The 23,192-nt window shown below is 32.0% G+C and overlaps 1 protein-coding gene and 1 non-coding gene across 2 annotated transcripts in view; both read left to right on the top strand.

The window, feature by feature from the left end:
- The first annotated feature begins 7,615 nt into the window (after positions 1-7,615).
- Positions 7,616-23,192, top strand: part of LOC143917635 (metabotropic glutamate receptor 4-like) — a 195,678-nt gene continuing 180,101 nt past the window's right edge. Inside the window, exon 1 of the mRNA XM_077439214.1 lies at positions 7,616-7,752. The gene's annotated coding sequence lies outside the window, so the exon portion shown is untranslated. The remainder of the gene's footprint in view (positions 7,753-23,192) is intronic.
- Positions 20,367-20,439, top strand: TRNAA-AGC (transfer RNA alanine (anticodon AGC)). Its single transcript has one exon. It is a non-coding gene; the product is annotated as a tRNA-Ala (tRNA).

Raw genomic sequence — 23,192 nt, 5'->3', positions numbered from 1 at the left:
TATACTGAATTGCAGTATATTAATACTAAAACCGGTTTTGTAGAGGCTTTACCAATGTTTGCATTAATTTTAATTGTAAAACATGACACGTCAAAACTGTATCCATCCATAGTCCTTGGTTTTCATCGTTTCACGTCCGGAATCTTTGAAAACTTGGCATGTCCTTCGGGGGCAATTTGTCATTCGCGATCTAAAGTAGCTTTAGTTTTCCCACGAGAAATGCCCCTACGCGTGGCTAGGGTGAAGGGTCCTGGGGAAAGGGGGGCAGGCAGGCTTTTGAAATCGCACAAAGCGGAAAGCCATGAAAATTGCAATCCGGAAAACCTTTCAGACGCCCTCAGTGCGACGTTCATAGTTTCCATTTATTCACCACTAATCAAAAGTCTTTCCGTCCGCAATGTTGTTTTAACATAAATTATTTAAAATATTTCATAATTAAAATTTGTATTATATGCATCTTGACATATGTATTACAATATGTAAGTAGATAGACAGTGCATAATATCTCGTATACGTTATTGAGGTTCTACATACATAGTAGGCGACAATGCATGCAATTTGATTTCATTAGGTGCTCAGATCACCTATGAAATATCGTCAGGACATCTCAAATTGCCAACCGTTAAGATTGGATCTCGATATCAAAGTGATATAATAAATTAACAGCTAGAACCTACTATCGGTGAAAAGATTACTTTTAAGACTTTTTGAATTAAACTTAAGTCGTTAGCAAAAACGTATATCCTTGTGCTTACATTGGCCATTAGTGAAACTTTAAAGATCATACATACATTTTATTATACTTAAATCAATTAAAAAATATGTAAATTTATTTTAAAAAGCTTTATATAAGCTTTACTCTGTTATTTCAGTGAAATTCCCTCTCGTTAAAAATGTGATCCGATTTTGACCCGCTTCCACTCTTTAGGTCGCTTTGATATCTTACCAAAATACGGGGGTTAGCTTACATTCAGCGAATACGTTTAAAATTCACAAATAGATTAAATAAAGTGATATATTGGTGATATTCGTGGCCAACTATTGAAGTGTTTTGGCCAAACACACATAACTTATACGTAGTTGCACTTGGCGCAGAGAGTGTTGTAGAGAGATATTTTGGAGAATCAACACTCCTCATTAGAAGACCAATACATAGAGGTCGCAATCTTCAGGAGTGAGGGTAACAACAAGAATATATTTTCGATCAATACACTTTGATACCGGGCAAGCAGACATTAGCAGAGTAAAATTAGTAAATTTACTGCGCATTGAAGAATTAGACTGCTTGCTAGACAAAACACAAAATTCTGGAACTCTAAAGAGCACAAAATAAAATAATTATGATAAAAACAAGCTTTTAATTTTAATTTTAATAATAAATAAAAATGAGATAATAGTACAAGAATTTTATTTGTTAAATAAGATAATAGTACTAAAATATAAAACGTGAAATAGTCTTAGAAGAATGTCTTTGAATGACTAGATATTAAAGCTTTGGGGTGTACGGACATGATTGAAAGGTAAGATTAAAATTAGCTAAAAATCTTTCCTACCTACTGTGTCACCACTATTTGAGTATGATTAATGTACAATAAAATGTATGTATAATTCATAGATGTCTCGTTAATTTGCGAGTTTTCAGTAAATGCTGTATTGTTAGTAAATTACCAGGAAGGCGTAATGGGTTTTATCTCTAAGGCATATATGTAAAAAATAAAATAAAATGTATGTCGAATCGAAATGACTATTAAAGTACGGCGAGCGTTATCTCAGACAGACAGACTGACGGAATAGTGATATTATTGTAGATTGTATATTGCCAGCAGTATGGCTTAACGGTAGCGTATATATTTAGCACCAAGTGATCAGTGGGTTTAATCCACTATACTGCTGGTTAGATTTGGGGGTTTTGTGACTCTAAGTCGATAGTTTTTTATCAGAGTTTGCCAATTTTATCTGATCATTGTTGAAACGGTTCCTTAAAATTGGTAAAAAATCATATTTCCTGTTGTCACAAATCTTCTATTGATTGTATGTAAAATTTGTAAAACATTATGTACAAAAAAATAAATCCATAGATGTCTCAATGGATTAATTCTGTAATTAATTAATTCATTGCTATTTCGTGTCCTTCAACATCTGTAAACACAGTGATTTATGTAATAATAAAATGCTGCATTATTTGTAATTAATTGTCCTGGAAGGCGCATTGGGGTCTTCCTGTCAAGCCTGTTTTTATGTAAAATAAAATAAAATATTGTTGCATAGGGGTGGGTGGAGGATCCAAGTAAAAGGCCGTCAGTCGTTTCACAGTGTTTATTGATGATTAAGGAGATACACGCACTGGCAGTGCTCAGTCTAGAATGACATGATATCGCCTACGTACCGCCTTATAAAGGGTAGATCTCTCAGGACGTCTAATCTGTTTACCTGTTGTATAGTCTCGTATTCGGATATGTATTTCCACGACATTGGGTCTCCCCGTACCGATTCTGAGAAAGGACTAATAACGGTCATTGTTTAGCCTAAATGCACTTAGAGTCCAGATATAATCCTGGAAGTAAGTGCAAGCACTTAGTTAATCCGATAACAGATATCCGTTGGTCTAAGTGCAAGCACTAATTTTATCCGATAACAGATAACCCCTGAACGGTCACACAGTCTCTGGGATTCTATTCGCTTAATCCGCGGCGTACGTAACAATATGATGATCAATAAAAATTAATTTAATATCTCGCGATACTCTTATTTGAATTTGTATGTTCCTAGATTAGTCCGCTATGCAACTTTCACAGGTTTTAATTTGAGTAGTTTGATAAATTTGGGTCGAAGGACTTTCATACAAAACTTAATGGCCGGTAAATGTCTGACTTTGCAATGCGTAGAGTGTGCAGTTTTAGAAACGCTGAAACACCAACGATAGTGCTAACCTTAAGCCCGCAAGCAATTTAACTTTCCGTTCGTATAATTCGAAAATTAGCGCATTCCCGACCCCGTTAATTAGTAAATTCTGCACGAGCGAATAATCGGGCACACGCGAACGGAGCGGATGTAACGCATCAACGGTTATCGATATACCTTTAAATCATGCTATTTGAATTATTGCACCACTTGAATGTAACCACACCTGTATATTTGCAGAGGCATGATTGATCTTTATGGCCAAAGCGACAGTTTCGCGGGAGGGGAGTGTTGATTACGTTAGTAACCGATAAATTGTCTACATTGTTACTGAATACTGTATAATATATGTGTGTGAACGGTTGCAATGTGAGTATAAATTGTATAGAATTAGAGTGTATAAAAGTGTGATGAATTGTTTGATGATGTCGTTTTGGTGGCTTTTAATAACCAGATGATAAAATGGATGGTGCTTAATGCCATGCAAAATCGTATGGTGCGTATGTATTAAATGTTGGATTCATTTCATTTTAATGGTCTTTTATGTTAATGCAGCCGTTTATATTATTTTAAATTGGTATTACTCTATCGTTTTAAAGCATTTGATTATTTTTATGAAGGAAAAAAAACGGAATAGATTTTATACGGAAAAACATTTGAACGTTTGCGAAGAAAATTTTAAATAAAAAAAACTGATTTTGTTTCTTTTGTTTAAATTTTCTTTGATATTACTTAAACCTGCATATTTTTATTTTATAAGAAAATCCATTCATCACTTTTTTGTATGAATTTAATATAAACAAATTTTGTGCTATGTTTATAAGGAAATATATAGGCTGTCATTTTGGTTGATTAATTATCATGAAAATTATAATATTTAATACATATAAAAATATAATTATTTAAGTGTGATTAAAATATTTTTTTACTTTATCTATGTATACATATGTACGTAGTAAAAATAGATAAAGTTATGTGATCATGCGAAAATTCGAACTCGAGATTTTGACTGATTCGAATTTAGAATCGATTACTGATCATGTTTTCATGGTCTATAAAAAATGTGTGGCTGTGTGTCTGTGTATTTTGGGGATTTTTTGAACACCGTTATTCCTATCAAACTGAAACTTAGTATCGGTTTCTGAAATTTTTATTGACATTACGTAATTTTTTTTCAAATTTTTAAGTTGACCGGAAATGGTACCTCCCCTTGTAGGTGTCCTCTTTTTTTTTAAGTTTTTGAATTCAATTATCTCCAAAACCGCTAACTGAATCGGATTGAAATTTTTTTACATGTAATATAAATTATAAATTTTATAAATTAATATTTTTTAAATATTTTTATCTGAACCGAAAGTAGTACTTTTACTCTAGAGATTCGAGGTTTTTTATGTTTTTCTAAAAAAACCTCGTGGTTTATTGAACTAAAATTTCATATCTAGAAGTTTAAACTTAATACCAAGTTGTTTATAAAATTTGGTAAGCATCCGTCAACCGGAAGTGGCAGTTTACACTATTTTTTTCGACCCCTTTATCACGTGTGCTCGTCAAGAAAAAATTCAACTATAATTCCTGTATCAATGTGATGAAAATAAAAAAAATCATTAAATTTTATAAACCGGAAGTGGGATTTTTTCCTCTTAGAAAGGTCAAAAACTTTGTCACCACTACTCTGTCCACACCCCTGAAAATATCAAGCTGAAGAATTATCTTTGTACTTTTTATGTACTAACTTAGAGCTGATAAGGTTTTGATCAGAATTCGTAAACCGGAAGTAGTATTTTTTTTTAAATAATATTTCATTATTTTATTTTGACCATTTGAATTATTTTATTCGTCTTGATATATGTATATTATGTATAATACTCATCGTGATTTTAATTTATAAAAAAAAATTTGAACAAAACCCGACAACCGAAAATAGAACTTATGTTCTGTGAAAGTTTCCATACATTTGCACTCAATATGTATCGAAAATGCTGTCATAGCTATTAGTATTTCATAATGCTGCCAGTATGTGTGAATGTGTTTGTACGGTTCAATATCTAATTTTGTTTTGTGACCTCCTTATATTCTTCAAATACATGGATAAAGTCATGGGTTGGTCACATCCAAATTTTTTTAATTTTTTATTCAAATAAGTTTAATAAAAAAAGAAATGAATATTTACTAAAAGATTCGCCATGTGTAAGCTATTTATAATAAAAATACTGAGCAAAGCCGGGTAAAACAACTAGTAACAAAAATAAACTACTGCTTTCATATATCCATTTATGTTTAAAAGCTTTTTCATCAGTAGTTTTTCACAATGAATTTTGCGTTCTACAAAAAAATATGATAAAATCGTTTCCAAAGGAATGACACATGGGATAACGCATTCAATGTGCTATTTTTAGCACAATACTACAGGTAATCATAAAAATAAAAAATAAAGTCAAATATGAAGGTATAAAATACACACATAAACGTTTTGTTATGTTTTTTTTTTTGAATAAGCACCAAGCTGCTAAATATTTACGTAGCTTTTGAAGCTCGTTTTAGAATATGGATAACGACGGGAGCTTTCAGCTACACGGCCATAGAAAAACATAAAATATCTCGCGCCGATCAACTTTACAAAGGGATCCACTGGTCAAAGTTGGGTTAAAACGTAGTCCTTGCCCCTCTGTCTACAAAGGATCGAGATATTTTCAAAAGATAACTTATTTAAACACGGAGCTCGCGAATTTTTTTGTTTTTATTTTTACATTGAAAATAAAATACATCGAAAGAAATATTCAAAATCGCAACCGGAACACGGAGACAAATTTAATCGGACACTCGAGGAAAAATTAGAACTCGTCGGGAAAATAATAAAAGTTCGTCACTGAAATTTCGAGACAGTGAATTAATTTCGGAGACGCTTCCTTTAGAAATTTAATTATCTTTTAAGTAGTTAAGGACTTATTATTCCCCGATGTGAGTGTACTTGCATATATGTATGTACGTACATACCGTGCGGTTTAATAAAGATTAATATATGTAGGTATGTATGTATATATTTATGCTAGGCTTCAATTCAAATAGTAAAATGCTTTAAAATTTGCGTATTTATTGAGTGTTTATTCTCACGGCTCTTTTGCTGGGCTTTAGTTTTAATACCTATGTATGTAGATGCATTTTGGAAACGATGAAAACCTATTGATAAAAAGCTGCTTTGCATCGAAATGAAAAATTTGGTTTGAAAATAAAATAAATTCATATGCTCGTTCGTATATTTATTTATTTTATTTATTTAAGTTTTAGTTTGAACCATTCTGGCATTACAGAAGTCCCTAATGTGCTACAATGGTAGAAAAATAAGCAAATACACTGACAAAAAATACATTTATAAATTCAATAAAGAACTGTGGGAGCAGGAGGTATAACTATACAATTATGATGTCTACCACACACATAATTATTAGGGACATAAAGTCCCAACTGCTCCAGCAACGACGGGCATGACTTAGATGTACCACGAAGAAGCTGGAGAATAAAACGAATTAATGAGAAGTTTCTCCGAAGCTCAAGGGAATTATACGCAAGCATGCCCAAAAGGAAAGGAGTAGGGTAGAGATATGGGTAATAGCCACACTATTTCCTATATAGAAAAACGAAGAAATGCTTTTTGCACTTTCTCAATCATTAGAGAGTAATTTGCTTTATTCGGAATCCACACAATCGTATTATACTCTAGCTTGCTTCTCACAAGCGAGTTGAAAAGCAAGCGAGGATACAAAGGGTTGGAGAATAACCTAGCATATCTCGACCTAGCAAGTCGACGAAAGCAAACATCAGCGACTTTCTTGATGTGGTTGTGAAAGGTGAATTGAGGATCAAAAATGATACTCAAATCGACCATGGATTCCACATGCTTCAACAAGACGGATCCAATGGAATATCCATGACAATAGAGCGAATGTAATGTTCCAAAACGCAGTTTAAATATTTTTTAAATTACTTGGTTAACAAACTAAGATTTCATAAAACGTTACATTCATGTTATTGGTAAGATATATTCGAAAACTGCAGATTTAATTATGGAACGATGATGAATTTAAAATGAGATATGTACGTAGAACTTTGTTTCACTAATTAACTTTGGATCACTTGGTGCTAAACATACACGCTACCATAAAGTGTTATAAAATAAATAAGTATTACAAATACCGAGCAGAGCCGGGCAAAAGCACTATATAATATTTATATAAATAGTATATTGAATCAGCTCGTTAAATATTATCATTTTATCGCTGTGACTGAGAGTGCTCAAGAATTGCTCTCGAATTTATTAATTTTCAATGTCAATACTTTCAAAACAACCACTCCGTGGAGCGGTATAATCGAATGCATGGAATTCGTCTTGTTTTATGGGGGATTTTCAGACGTGTAACGAAATTTCCAAGCGAGTCCTAAATAAACGCCGTGTAGCACTGTACGTCACCGTAATAATTGGATAACTCGTTTTAATCGAGTTATCTCGACTCGCCAGCGCGGAATTTAATTTAAAATTTAGAAACTTCGCTCAAATCATATTTTGAAATTTGCAAGAAACTACATATAACTACAGATTCGCAACGACTCTTGCCCGGCGCTTCGTGAATTCTGTCGCCGTCGAAGCTTTATTTATCGAAACAACTTTACTCGCTTTCTCGAACTAAAACGGTGTACTTTGATTACTTTTCAGGATCTATCAGCAACATTGATGGCGCAGAATACCACTGCAACAAGACGCAAGTGAAGAAAGTAATATCCGGAGTCGTGGGTGCAGCATCCAGCGTTACCAGCATACAAGTTGCCAATCTTCTCAGACTATTCAAAATTCCACAGGTGAGCTCGACGAACGTCGTTCGTTTTACGGGTTTGAATTTATTTTTGCACGTAAATATTGATGGAAAAATTACATACATATACATATACTACATACGTACGTAGATGGATATCAGAGAATGGAAACTTTCTGTGTGGGATTACGTCGCGTGATCCGCTTGCTGAAATAAACAGAAAATAAATCCACCTACGTAAAAATGTTTTCAGTGTCTAAGATTTACATACATATATACCTATACATACATATGTATTTATGCAAGTGTATATTCATATTCGCGACACATCGAATTCACTCGACTGTAAGATATTTCCAAGATGAATGTGGAATATTGTATGAATTCCTACCGTATTCCGATTTCAGCATCGGTCGTCGTTTCATATTTTTATATTACAATAAATGTAATATATTAAAGAAAAATTTCAATTTAATCAAGTTTGAGTAGGTATAAAATCAATCCGCTACAAATGGTTGCAAACCACGCGGCTCATTTTATACTTTTGTCTCGGCTTTTTCCATTTTAAACATGCCAGAAAGATCCAACTCAATTTTTAGAATTTCGTATCATCAATGTACATCAAAATGTCATCTGCGCAACCCCATGAATATCTCGTCTTTCGTACATGCTGAAATTCAAACTGTCAAAATTCAATCAAAATGAGCATTGCAGCCGCGGGGTTTGCAACCATTTGTAGCAAACCTGTATAGAATACATTTCAAATGTTGGAGAAATTTTGCCAACCGTTTTATTGACTTCAGTACCTTTAGTAACTTTAAATGATTCGACTCCAGTTCATTAACGAACGACAAGTTCAGTTCAAACGACTAGTTCAGACTAGTTTAGTTCGACAGTTCATAGATCAATAGAACGACTAGTTCAGTTCGACAGTAGGGCTTCCAAGCCGGCTTAAGCCGAAACCGAAAAACCAGATTTTTTACTCGATCAATCAGCTTTTTAAGATTTTCTTTAATTAGTTTTTTTCCCTCAACACTAGCAATTATGAATTTCAAATTTTTATGAAATATCAAAAAAATGTGTATATCCAAACTTTTTAGGGAATCAGTGTATATTTCTTTGTACACCAAAAAATAGGTACAGCACTTAGCGGTGGCTTTGAGATTTATAAATGGATGAAGACCAGTTCATAAACCAATAAAATATTATTGAAAGTATTTTAAATAATACAAGGCCTTTCAGAATTTCGGCAAATTGGGTTTTCCATGATTTGTAGCTAATTTAAATCGTTTAAATATTTGTGCGTTTTCGAAATCTGCCATTTTACGGCTGTAATATATTATAAAAATTTTATTATTTGTAATAATATAATATATTTACAATTTTTTTTTCGATATAAAAATTAATTAAACCAATTTAAAAGACAAAAAAAATCTTAATTTTCTGAAACCGGTGAAAGCCGGTCAACCGGCTTTTTATTTGTAAAAAAAACGAAAACCGGCTTTTTCTTTCGGGCGATCTTTTGGAACCGCTAGTTCGACAGTAACGAACAAAATTTCAGTTCAGACGACTCCAGTTCAGTAACTTTTTACATATTACATACCTCCTTTACGTTTCACTTACGATTACAATTCAGGAAAATATTTGCCTCATATCCGATTGTTTTCATACTTTGCCATATTGCTCATTTTGGTCATAAATATAAGTAAATGGATCCTCCGCCATTACGACGGTGCAGAAATATCGTATAAGACGCGTTTGAAATTTGAATTTTTATTCAGGCATTATACATAATAAACGATCAGCTAATTTACGTTGGGTAGACATGCGAATAGTCATCAAATATAATAAATATTATTCATATATCATCATATGTGCCATCACAGAAATTACCCCAAGGCGACAAACATAATTAGATTGTTTACATCAGTATTAACAATTTTTCAAACATAGAATACACATACAGACATACGAGTATATTAACAATCAACTTGAAGTCTCACCAGCAGCAATACATATGATACTAGGAATAAATTATTTTCAATCGAGATCAACCCACGGGATCAAACCCGGCAACCTCTCGGTCCTTAGTATCAACGCAACGAGTGATGCTGCTGGCTTTAATACATTTTATGCATATGGCTTTAGTACGTTTACTTTTATGTTGGTTTGGTGGTTTTTTTCCAATTTAATGATGAACTGTTTCAACAATGAAATCAGATAAATTGGCAAACTCTCATAGGATTGAATTGGAGTCACAAATCTTCAAGTCTGACCAGCAGCACAATAGATGATACTTGGAATAAATTGTTTTCAATTTCACGGGATCGAACCCGGCAACCTCTTGGTAGTTAGCATTATCGCAACCACCAAGTAATGCTGCTGGCTATGTTTATATTTTTTTATTTAAAAATCAAGATTGAAACCATGATAAATACCCATGGAAGCAAATAGAGATTTAAATGTGGAAATAATACTTGAAAAGAAACAAATGTGAACTTCGCGCCCTGTAATAATCATTATTTCATAGTAGAATAAATTAGGTGGGTTCGCGTGAACTTTTATGTATACAAGTGTTACAAATTTGCACGGTGGGAATTTTCTATGCGGGGAAAAAAGGAATTTGCAATTTTTTCTTATTTAAAAATAATTCGGACGTAAAAGAAAGAACCGAAATAATTTTCAGTCGGGTTAAATTAATTTTATTTCGTTAATAAAAAAATACAAGGTGAACTTTTCTGTGCGAGTTTGTAATCGCGATTTATTGCACATGGATGCCTCCAATCGCTCAGCACAGTTTCGACATCGTTCAAAGAACAAATTGACTCGAACGAGAAATTATACTTTTTTTGTCTTGATTTCTTTTCACGCATAAATCTCTCGCAATGCGAAATGTTTAAACGGAAAAAATTAAATAATCCAATTTTCTTTCGATTTTGAAGAAATGTGGATCGTGAATTAATACGTTTTAAAAACAATTCAATGTTGACATTTCTATTAATATATCAACTGTAAACAAGTATTAAGCTCTTGTATATGTAACTAATAATATAAAGAAAAGAAAAATTACTAAATAGATTTCACCCACATTTATTATTAAGAGGGCTGGACCCAAGCGCCTTTTCCATACAAACGTATTTGAATTCTCCCTTCCTCAACTATGGCTCTAGAAAAATTATTTTTTAATATGGTATAGATATCCACCATAGGCATGGTTCTATTTTTTTTATTTTTTATTTTGATTAATTGATTTTTGATTAATTTGATTTTTTGATTAATCAAAAAAATAGAACCTTTTCTATGGTGGATATAAATAGCATATTAAAAAATAATTTCGGATAGTAATTTAAGGACGCACAAAATTATTATGAATAAAAAATTTACATGTAAATACATATGTATGTACATCTAATAAATAATTTCGAAAGAGACTTTTTATGTATGTATGTTTGGTTTTTATGTATGTAAGTCCATGACTAGTGTTCCTTCTCGAGAATTTCTCGAAAAAAATGCCAAATTGAGAATTCTCATTTCTTGAGAAATTTTATAATTTCTCGAGAAATTCTATAAAACATTTTTTATTATGCAAAAATATTTTTTTGTCGAATATTTTCAAAAAGTTTACAAACACTGCCCTTTATTAAGCTGCATTTGAAAGGGTGAATTTATATCTAATGTGCATACTTCTTAGAAGGTTTTAATAAGAGGTCTGTTGTACATTAATCATACTCAAATAGTGGTAACATAGAAGGTAGGAAGGTTTTTAGCCAATTTTAATCGGGAAACGTTTCAACAATGAAATCAGAGAAATTGGCAAAAACTCTGATAGGAAAAGATCGACCAGAAGTCACAAATATCCAGGTCTGACCAGCAGCATTACAGATATACTCGAGGTCAGCTCATGGGATCGAACCCGGCGCCTCTCGGTGTTAGGCAGAAGTTTAACGACCGAGCTATGCTGCTGGCTAATATATATATATATATATATATATATATATATATATATATATATATATATATATATATATATATATATATATATATATATATATATATATATATATATATATATATATATATATATATATATATATATATATATATATATATATATATATATATATATATATATATATATATATATATATATATATATATATATATATATATATATATATATATATATATATATATATATATAGATATATATATATATATATATATATATATATATATATATATATATATATATATATATATATATATATATATATATATATACATTAACCAGCAGCGTGGACTAGTGTTTACCATATTATGCTTTTGAATTGTAACGGTTCGATTCCGAAAAGTAGCTGTTGGCCAGACCTTAGTTTGTGGCTTCAGGTCGATCGGTTCCTGTAACGGTTCCTGTAAATTGGCATTTCCTTTCTATTCTCTCTTGCAAATCTTAAGCTATTCAGCGTTCACCATTTTTTTATAATAAATTTTGCAAAAATTGTATGTATGTCACTATGAATGATGTTTGTATGAATTCGCAATGTATAAAATGCTTGTATTGATTGTAATATTGAATAGTATCTGTATTAGCACACTCGTTGCTTTGGAGCGATCTCTAAAGGCGAGTGTACTTGTTCGATTGAAAATAAAATAATATTAATAAACATATTATATTGGGTAGTACGAGTATTCAAATATATCACATTCATATTGAATAGTCGATGCATTTTCAATTTGGTACAATTGATATGCTGCATATATAATATTTCATATTTCATATTGTCTCGAAGTGTATCGTCGCAAAATATGTATGTATGTACATACATATGTACGAAATATGGAGTGTATGTGATTTCGAAGAATACACGTATGTACATATGTGCAATTTCTTTTGATTCCAATCTTTCTCAATGGCTGTAAAGCTGAATAGTTTATGCATTGCGATTTGTTTTACAAATCCATTCGTGCAGACATTGTGAATAGCGTGCAAAAACTATAGGAAAAACCCATTCGCTCATTTGTCGTAAGTACAATGTGAGAGCTTCGCCAACAATGGCTGAAACTCGAACGCAGATACGTTCATATCTAAATAAAAAAATGCATATATACATATATACATATATGAACATATGTATGTATGTGTATTGATATGTACATATGGCATCACGAGTGAGTTTTCACAATACTTCAGCGAGTTGATACGCATTTTCCATTAAGCAACGTGAAATTTTCCCACCATCCATTCAACTATCCAATTGCACGTTGCACAAATATATATCCCGCAGTCGCATTTACAATATATATGAGTAATTTATCTTTATTTATGTGTTTATGTCTATATGCATGTATAATGTTTGTATGTATATGGATGTATGTATTGTATGTGTATATGTATATATATATATATATATATATATATATATATATATATATATATATATATATATATATATATATATATATATATATATATATATATATATATGTATATATATATATATATATGTGTATATATATATATGTGTATATATATATATATATATATATATATATATATATATATATATATATATATATATATATGTGTGTATATATATATATATATATATATATATATATATATATATATATATATATATATATGTGTATGTTTGTATATGTGAATATATATATATGTGTAGGTGTGTATGTATGTAAATATGTATATATGTGTATTTTTATATTTATGTATGTATGTGTATTTGTGTACACGTGTAAGTATTTGTGTATAAATGGATGGTGTACATATATATTTATATAATTGTCTTTGGCCAGGAAGGCGCATTGGGCTTACCTGTTAGGCCTTCTTGGTGTAAATTAAATAAAAAAAAAAAAAATAAATATGCATGCATGTACATATGTAAACACATGTGTACTTCTCTTTATTAGCGTTTACATTCACTTGGTGGAGTGTCACCCGAACATAACAAGGTTCAATTACACTGAGCAACAAAAAAAAATACCTGAGCGGAGAATAATCAATCTTTACTAAGTTTGACTCACTAAATTCGAATATGATAATGACTTTTGTTGGTTCTCTCTCGTTTACGAGATATGAGAAATGCGTAATTTTTACAGTTTTTTGGCTTTTGCAGTCTTTAACCCAAAATCTTGTATTGTTGTGTTCAAAAGGAGTATTTGAATAGTCAGATGTGTTTCCTATCGATTGTAATAATTCATTGCCTTAAAATACTTATTAATAATTAGTGAATTTTAAAATTCAAAAATATATATTTTTTGAAACACTTTTTTTCACTTGTACAGATATATTATGCATATATTTTGTAAAAATCTACAATTGGACTCGGATGTTATTTCGTTATATTTATTCTTTATTTTAAGGAATTTCTACATCTGAGGCCTGTTGATTTTTCAATAGATCTAATATATATGTATAATTTCGAAAGAGACTTTGTATGTAACATTTATTGGTTGGTTCGTTCGTAGACGACACGTTCGATTTTTGTTTTTCGATTCATATGCGCCGATTCGATTTTTTTCGATTCAAAGGATTCGAAGTTCCCGAGGGCAAAGTCCTTGATGGCGAAGCCTCTGGGGGCGAAGTCCTAGGGAGCAATGCTCTAGGGGGTGAAGGCTCCGGGGGCGCAGGCGCCGGATTCTGGTATACAAATAATTTTGAAACAGACAGTATATATGTTTTTTTGTTCGTGACAGTCAATTTAATAAAAAAACAAATGAGTATTCAAATAAATTTGTATAAAATAAAACTATTCAAATAAATTTAATAAAATGTTTACTATTAGATAAGTCATGTTTAAGCAGTTTATATTATAAATACCAAGTGAAGCCGGGTAAAACCACTAGTAAATAAATAAATAAAAGAAAGTGTAATGTGCAATTCGAACTAGCTACATCCCTGATTAGTAAGAATAGCCTAGATATCATATGGATCTTTGGATCTTTCATTCAACAACCGAACGGTGTGTTAAAAGAGCTACCGCTACATTCAGAATATACTGTTCTTTAATTGAATTTAAATCGTTTGGAAATTTATAAACATGGCGAAATGAAGGTAATAAAACTTCCTCGAAGATCCAATTCAAATGCAGAGCGTTCGCAATAGTCAACGGTATGGGTAGTTTAAAGACTTGGTACGAATATCACGCGCGATTCCGCGAGAGGCCGATTCGCATTATAAATTCTCGAGAAGAAAAAAATAAGCCGACAACGAATTTTGTCCACTCGAAACCGGCGCCGGGCTCCAGGGGCGTGGAAGACCGTGGGGGTGTGCATTATTTTTTATTAGTTAAAACAAGGCGAGGAGGTGCGAACAACTAAATGAATTTTCTTCTCAGGGCCGCTTGAATTATTAAGGCGGCGGCACACGGCGTCCAATTACGCCGAGGCCAATTAAAAATCCCGACGGTCGGTTGGTCTGTCGGCCTGTCGGTATTTTTGGCCGACTTTGGGCCCCGGCCGATTTTAATAAAAGTTGACTGCGGCCGCAATAACCGTAAACCGCGCATGCGTTATTATTTACCGGATAGAGGGGCTGCCAGGGGTGAGGGGTCTTGTTTACCACCCCTGGTATTATCCCCCTCCGGCTGTTCCCCGCATGTTTTTCTCGTGCTCTGGCTGTGCGCTTTTAGTGGTAGTAAAACTCCGAATCAGCTCTTTACTACCCCCCCTTCCCCCTCTAAAAAAAGGTTCTGTTCATTTCTTTGTGTCAATCTGTCTCAATCTTTGTATGTAAATGGGTGGGTACTGTTGACTGCTTAAATGAAAATACAGTCTGTGTTCGTATAAAGTAGCGGTTTTTAACATTTGATTTAATAATCTCAGAATGTTTTTTAAAATGCATTAACTTTTAATTATATAGAAAACTATGTACATATCGATGGCTTGGTGCACAGATATTGTATGTTCGTTTTTGAATTTGTATCGAATTTTAAGTTTGTAGATGCTGGAATAATTCAGATTTTTATGAGTTTTTATGATTATCACTGAGCTCTATTGCAGGTTATACATACATACATATTATATATGATTTATGTTTAAAGACGTGTCAACGTAGAGAATATTAATGTGAGAGTGTAGACTGATAGCTGGTCTAAGTCATGCCAGGTTGCCAATATATGTGCATAAAGTCACATCTCAGGGGTTGTTTGTATTTAAAAAAAATCGTTGATTGGGATAATGACGAATCAGTCAAAATCCTAATAAATATTTTTACTTTGTTTTGCTTATCATTTTGGTACTTATTTCTGAATAAAAGAGATTATTTAACACCGAATACTTCACTTACGATTACAATTAAGGAAAAAATTTGCTTCTTATCCGTTTTCATATTTTGCCATATCGCTCATTTTGGTCATCAATATAAGTAAATGGATCCTCCGCCATTACGACGGTGCAAAAATATCGTATAAGACGCGTTTGAAATTTGAATTATTATTCCGGCATTATACATAATAAACGATCAGCTAATTTACATTGGGTAAACATGCGAATAGTCATCAAATAAAGTCATCAAGTAAATGTATCCTCCGCCATTACTATGGAGAAAAAATATCGCTTTAGACGCGTTTGAAATTTGAATTTCTGAAAAGTGCCTAACGTTTATCCAGTTTTCAGTTTTAATTTAAAATACACTTTTAATTATCATAAATATTGTAGGACAAAACTTTAATATTGAAACGATCAACTTAAGAGTCGCATAGGACTGTTTATAATTTATTGCACTGATTTATTATTTCTGATGCTCGGACTGACTGTCGTACTTTGGACACGGTTTAGATACTAAATCTGATGACGTCAGTGTTTATCTTCTAGAGATTAGATTATCTTATCGCTTTTCTGGTTTTAAATTCCCCACGTATGTATTATTCGTGTATTTATTTATAATAAATTATTATTATAAATTAGATCAAGACGCGCTATAGCGGCACGGGATATACATACATATACATATGTAAACATACATACATTTAATCGATTACTATTTTGTGTTTTATTTATTACAAAATAATTATTGAGTTATTGGCAAAATAATTGAAAGATTTAAAGGTTTGAGAATGGTTGATTTTTTTCTAATCACCGAACGAATACCCCCTGAAATTATTTCACGGACCCCAGGGGTGCGGGGATTGATGGTGGAGACCTTTTGGTCTAAAGTAAGATATTGTGTCTTAATTAAGTGTTGGTGGGCAATGTTAAGATTGTAATAAAAGTTTTATGGTGTGCAATCTATAGTTTCATCTCGGACATTATTACACTTGTACAAAGTTGGTAAAATTATAATCAATTTTCAGTCTCTCAAATATAATAATACGATGCATCTATATAATATGGCCGATAAATCATTCTGATCTTGCATTAAAAAAATTACAGTCAGCCCTTTTATCTTTCTTATTTCGATAGGTCTATATATGTATGTATGTATGCATTCGTATTATTAAAGGCTAGAGTCATTTTTCATTTCAGCGGGATATAATCTTAGACAGTTTATCATTTGTCTTTAAAATATCTTTTTCGTTTCCGAATTGTGGTTTTGACGTAACGGGAAAATTAATGAAATATTTTTGTGCCACTTTTTCTCTTTGTGTGCTTTAAAAAATAATAGAATTCGTGTGAAAATTTTGTTTTAATTAGATATTGTGTACAATTAAAATTTTTAAAAATTGTATTGGGATTTTATTTTCTGTTATGAATATGATCATCGTACGTCAAATAAGTGAAACTTTTACGTAAACTACAATATACATATATACATAACATCCAAAATAGGTAATGATGACTATTGGAATATACTTAAGGTATGTATGTACTTAAGACGTGTGTGTTATAAACATACCTTATGAATAATAAAAATATTCTAAAAATCAATATACACGTGTCGTTCAAAATTTTGTAAACTGGTTACTGGTCAGTGTGAACTGAATTTCGAGGTCATTTGTCGCAAAGTATTCGAAAAGTGAAAGTAAATATCTATATAGAACGCACTTTAACCAGGCGTTGTACACCAGTTTGATGTGATATGACATTTGTCGTTATGCGTGGAATTATTATATATAAAGCCACAATGGCACATTTTTTTAATAAAATAATATTGTGGTAATATTTGATACAATTTTTTTAAATCTGATTCATATTTTACAAAGTTTCAATTTTTTCTATGTACATACATATGTTTCAATGATATTCAAAATTGTACGATTTAGTGTTCTAAATCCGGTAAAAAAACAATAAATTTGACATTATCTGATTAGATGTATTTTTAGAGTTATGTGTAGACGGTCAAAATTGTTGCTTATTTTAAAATTAATCAGACACAAATGGAACGTCGATATTGATTAAATTTTGCCTTGAATATGGTCTTACAACAATAATACAGATAATTGTAAAATAAATATTAAATATACTGATTTATGTACTTACACGTCACATAATATCAGCTATATCGAACCAAATTGGACTTTGTACTAATTGTACAAATGTAAATGTCGGAACAAATTGGAAATCGTTGTAGAAATTACGAATGTTTAAATCTTATTACTTTATCTAGGTACGTACATATGTATGTCTGTAGTAACAATAGATGAAGTTTTGTGATCTTGCGAAAATTCGAACTCGAGAATTTTTTAATGTTTAACACTAATATTAGTATCAGGAATAGTATATTATGTTTGTTGTTATTAAAATGTTATGAAATTGTTGCTGCTGAGTCTGAATGTGATATTTTTCACCTCAGTGAGCGTATATTATCTGAGATTATTTTAACCTATTAGTCTGGTAGGCCGCGCTCATTCTTATTTTCATAATTGAATGTAATGTATGAGTGGAATTTTGATCTTCTCTCTTCCATTTGGACCTCGCTGGGCCGTTTTGTATTTGCGGCTGGTTCTTATATATTGGTGCTGACTATAGGTGCAACACATTCCCTACTTTGTATTTTATTATTTGATATATTCTCTTTACCTGATATTATTATAATGCTTTGGATTTTTATTATTGGGTAGAAATGCCACAATAATGCATGCAATTCCCGTTCCCGTTCCCGTTTCAGGTGATGGTTGGAGCTCAACTTGTATCTCTTCAAAGCCGTGTCGTCATAAACCAACTGGTAAAATGGTTACCAACGAATTTATTCCAAATATTATCTGTAGTGCTGCTGGTCAAACTTGGATATTTGGAATTCTAATTTGATCGTTTCCTTTTAGAGTTTTTCAGGATATTTTTGTTCAAACGGTTCCTCATCAAATTTACAAAAACTATCCTACCCATTATGTCACCACTATTTGAATATGATTTCAAAGTTTATAGTCCACTAGCTGAACTCGGCATGCGTTGCAATGCCAGAATAAGGCATGCAATTCCCGTTCCCATGTCAAGTGATGGTTCAAGTGAACTAACGTCTCTTCAATCCTGTTTTGTCATAAACCAACTGGTAACGTGGTTACGAACGAACACATTTCCTTGACTACACAATGGCGCTTCAAACTTTCGCGTCGGTAAAATCATAATTACGAATATTATTATTAAGAAGTTTTTTCCCGTTTTTTTTCATAGTAAGCTTCCCGGATATGCATACAATAAATCCTGAAAGTTCCATCGTAATCGGTTGAGTGGTTTAGGAGCCTATACGAGACAGACAGACAGGCAAACAAACATACCAACAGACAGACAGGCAAACATACAAACAGACATTAAATTTTATAAATATAAACTGGCTGAACCCGGCATACGTTGCAATGCCACAATAACGCGTGCAATTCCCGTTCCCGTTCTCGTTCCCGTTCCACAGACATTCAATTTTATATATAGGTATATTTGTTGACGTATAGATATATTTGTTGACGTGGGCCATCCACTGTGTGCTTGTGGCACAGCCCTGAATGGTCAGTACATTCGAGTGCGAGGTAGGCGTGGCGCGATTATTGTCATACTCGCGGCGTGATGCGTTGAAGGCGGGAAGATAGCTTTAATTTTTCCCCGTTTTTTTTTCATAGAAAGCTTCCCACACATGCATAAACACATCCTGAAAGTTCCATCGTAATCGGTTGAGTGGTTTAGGAGCCTATACGAGACAGACAGATAGGTAGACAAAGATAAAAACAGACACTCAATTTTATATATATGTATGTACATTTGTATATACATATATATATATATATATATATTTTTTTATTTTTCTCAACACTCTGTATTTTTTTCGACCATTGTGGTATATTAGAGATTTCTGTAATGATTCCAAACATATATGAATAAATTAATTAAAACGTATGTGTTTACAACGGCAATCTCGATTTAGAGGTAAAATAAATTCCATTTAATATGTATAAAAATTTGCATTGATTTTTACAAACGAACAAATTCAAATATCATTGTGACGAACATCTAGGGATCTATTAAATTATTTAGTTATATTGAAAATTATTCGTTTTATTGAATCTGGAGTCTGCTTCAAGTCGCTTAGTTCGGGACAGCGAAAATGGCATTATGCATATGTATGTTCACAGGTAGCATTTCGGTGCATACTCATTATATCCACTCTGTCATGTGTTCTAATGTTTCGAAAGCATTGATGAAGCATTAAAAAGGTTTTCGATCGCTGGTCAAATCGATTGTATTTGAGACATTCGCCAACTTACCGTTATCACCGGGGGCGTAGCTCAGATGGTAGAGCGCTCGCTTAGCATGTGAGAGGTACCGGGATCGATACCCGGCGCCTCCAAATCCCTTTTTTTGTGCTTATTTTTTATTATTTTAATGTCACATTATATTATGTGCTCGGCATGTGTACGGCGGTGTGAACGGGCCACTTATTCATCATATAAATATTGTTTATCCTGGCTTGTTCGGGTCGCCATTACTCGTTGAAAAATGCCCACCCCCGCTGGTTGCTGGTGGTTTTTCCCTGGAAATTTTAAAACACGGGGTCGTTCGTCCTGATACTTGCCGGTCGGGTACTTTCTCGCACGTGAATTGAATCAAATTTTACGAGTTGGGGACTCGAGCGAACACCTGCTTGGCCGTTTAGACGACAGACTTTGCGGTTGATTCGAAAATATTAGACGACTCTTCTCTATGCTAGATTACAATGTACAGCTTTGTATTTTTCGTTTGTTATTTGTTTAATTTTAGTGTCGGTTTATAAGATTTTGGTGTGTTTCAGTTATTTTGAGTTAGTATAGCATTCTAGTTTTCTCTTAATAACACTGTTCGACACGAAAAATGGTTCAGAGACGAGATATGACTTTTCTTAGAGATCTATGCCCAGATAACACGAATCTGGTATTAAAAAATGTTGATTGGCTCGAGATTCGGAGATATATGTGTTTTTTTAAATCGCGCGATTTTTCTATATCTTGGTGTTGTTCGGTCGATGTCTCAAAATCTGTCAATTTGATGTTCAAAATGAATATTGGAATTTATAGTCGGGTATTTTATCTTTCATTTGTAGTACTTCTCAGCTTTCAAGTCTCTCTAAGTAGTCGTCCAGTTTAAATCAAAAGTCAAAAGTGCGTATTTTCACTTGGGATTTTTTCCCACTGTTAATACTATTTTATATTGAGTTTTTTCTATTGAAACATGTTTTTTGAGATAGTGCTCTCGCCACATTATTTTTTGTTTTGGTTTAAAAGGGTTAATTGGAAGTATGCTGAATTTTAAATCGGTAAAATTGCAAGCTAAAAGCTCGTACTAGTATTTATTCGTATTTACATGAATCTGAATTGAATTAATAGGGATAATATATTAAATTGTCTTTATATGAGAATTAAATAAAATTCCGCTTAGAAAAATCATATTTCGACTATTCTTGTGGACTAATAACAAAAATTCTATTGATAACTGCATTACCTCGATAAAATAAACCATATCTCGTCTCTGAACCAAAAAAAAGTCGTCATTTGTCGAACAGTGTAATTGATTAATGTGATCACTGATCATAATGGTATCGTTTGTTTATTATTGTTGACTGGTCATAATTACATATAAAATATTATATTTTTTTTTGTCCATATTGAATATGAGGATATTTCCTTGTTTATTTATATATTAAATTATTAATTGCAAAGGTAAAGGTAAGATATGGTGCTAAAAAGATTAAGTTATAGGCGTTTAAACAATAAAATCTGACAAAACGAGTGGGGGGGGGCGGAAAGACAAACAAACAAGGCTACTTACTACAAACAAACAGCCGGCGATATTTCCACAATATACAATTAATCAGGGTAACATTTTAAATAAATAAATAAAACAGTAATAACCGGCACACACCATCAAGTCTGTATGATATGATAGATTGGATCAAGTATTATTGAAGGTGTGTGGCTTTCAATTTACACTTTCCATCTTCAAGTATATTTGGTCCAATCCATCGTATCGTGTAAACTTGACGATTTACATGGTGATGTAAAATGTTCTTCATAAATGTACTACAAATATGTATCTTAATTTAATAGCAAATTCTTTTGCTTTTTATTTTCTCCTAGTGCAATGTCCAGTGATATTTTAACGGGTGGTTTTAAAAAGGAAAAACTAAACTTGTGGAAAATTTAAAACTTTTAGATATTGTATTGCTAAAAGAATTTGATTTTATTTTGAAAAGTTTCTAGTATGCTCTGATAGAATATTAATTTATTTGATTAGGTTTAAGTGTCCCTAATGCGCCACAATGGTCGAAAAAATGCAGAGATCAGAAAAATAAAAATATATACATATATATATATATATATATATATATATATATATATATATACACGGACAAAAAATTAATTTATGCATAATCGTAAAGACATTAATTTATACAATATCGCATTATAACAAAAGCATATAAAGTAAAAATATTAAATAATAAAATACAAAGTAGGGAAAGTCTTGCACCTATAGCCAGCACCAATATACATACATATAAGAACCAGCCACAAATACAAAACGCCCTGCGATGCCCAAATGGAAGAGAAAATATCAAAATTCCACTCATACATCACATTCAATTAAGAAAATGAGGAGGAGCGAAAGTAACCAGACAAATAGGCTAAAATAATCTCCGATGACCTCACTCACTGAGATGGAGAATATTACATTCAGGCTCAGCTGCAAATATTTCATTTAGAAGTCGGATAACACTTGGAATAGGAGCCATTCGATAAAGAACTGTGCGAGTAGGGGGCTAATATGAAATATTATATGAGAATATGAAACCAAGGATAAAACGGCAAAAAGTGCTCTGTAAACGCGAATCTATAAAAAGTTGAAAAGAAAAATATGACATGTTTTCAAATAAAATATTGAAATTATACAAATACATTACACATAAATTATTTTTGAATATTTTGCGTGGCTGTCTTGTATGATTTCATATTTAATAACTGCCTTTGAGCAACTTCAATCATTTATTCAAACATACGTATTATTTGAATAAGCCAAAAGAATCTAACGGGATCTAACGGAAAATTTTCCTTTGATATTATTTGACATTGT

This window comes from Arctopsyche grandis, chromosome 10 (genome assembly GCF_051622035.1).
Source record: "Arctopsyche grandis isolate Sample6627 chromosome 10, ASM5162203v2, whole genome shotgun sequence".
Lineage (NCBI taxonomy): Eukaryota > Metazoa > Arthropoda > Insecta > Trichoptera > Hydropsychidae > Arctopsyche > Arctopsyche grandis.
The sequence above is the reverse complement of the archived record's forward strand: the minus strand, read 5'-3'. Positions and strand labels throughout refer to the sequence as shown.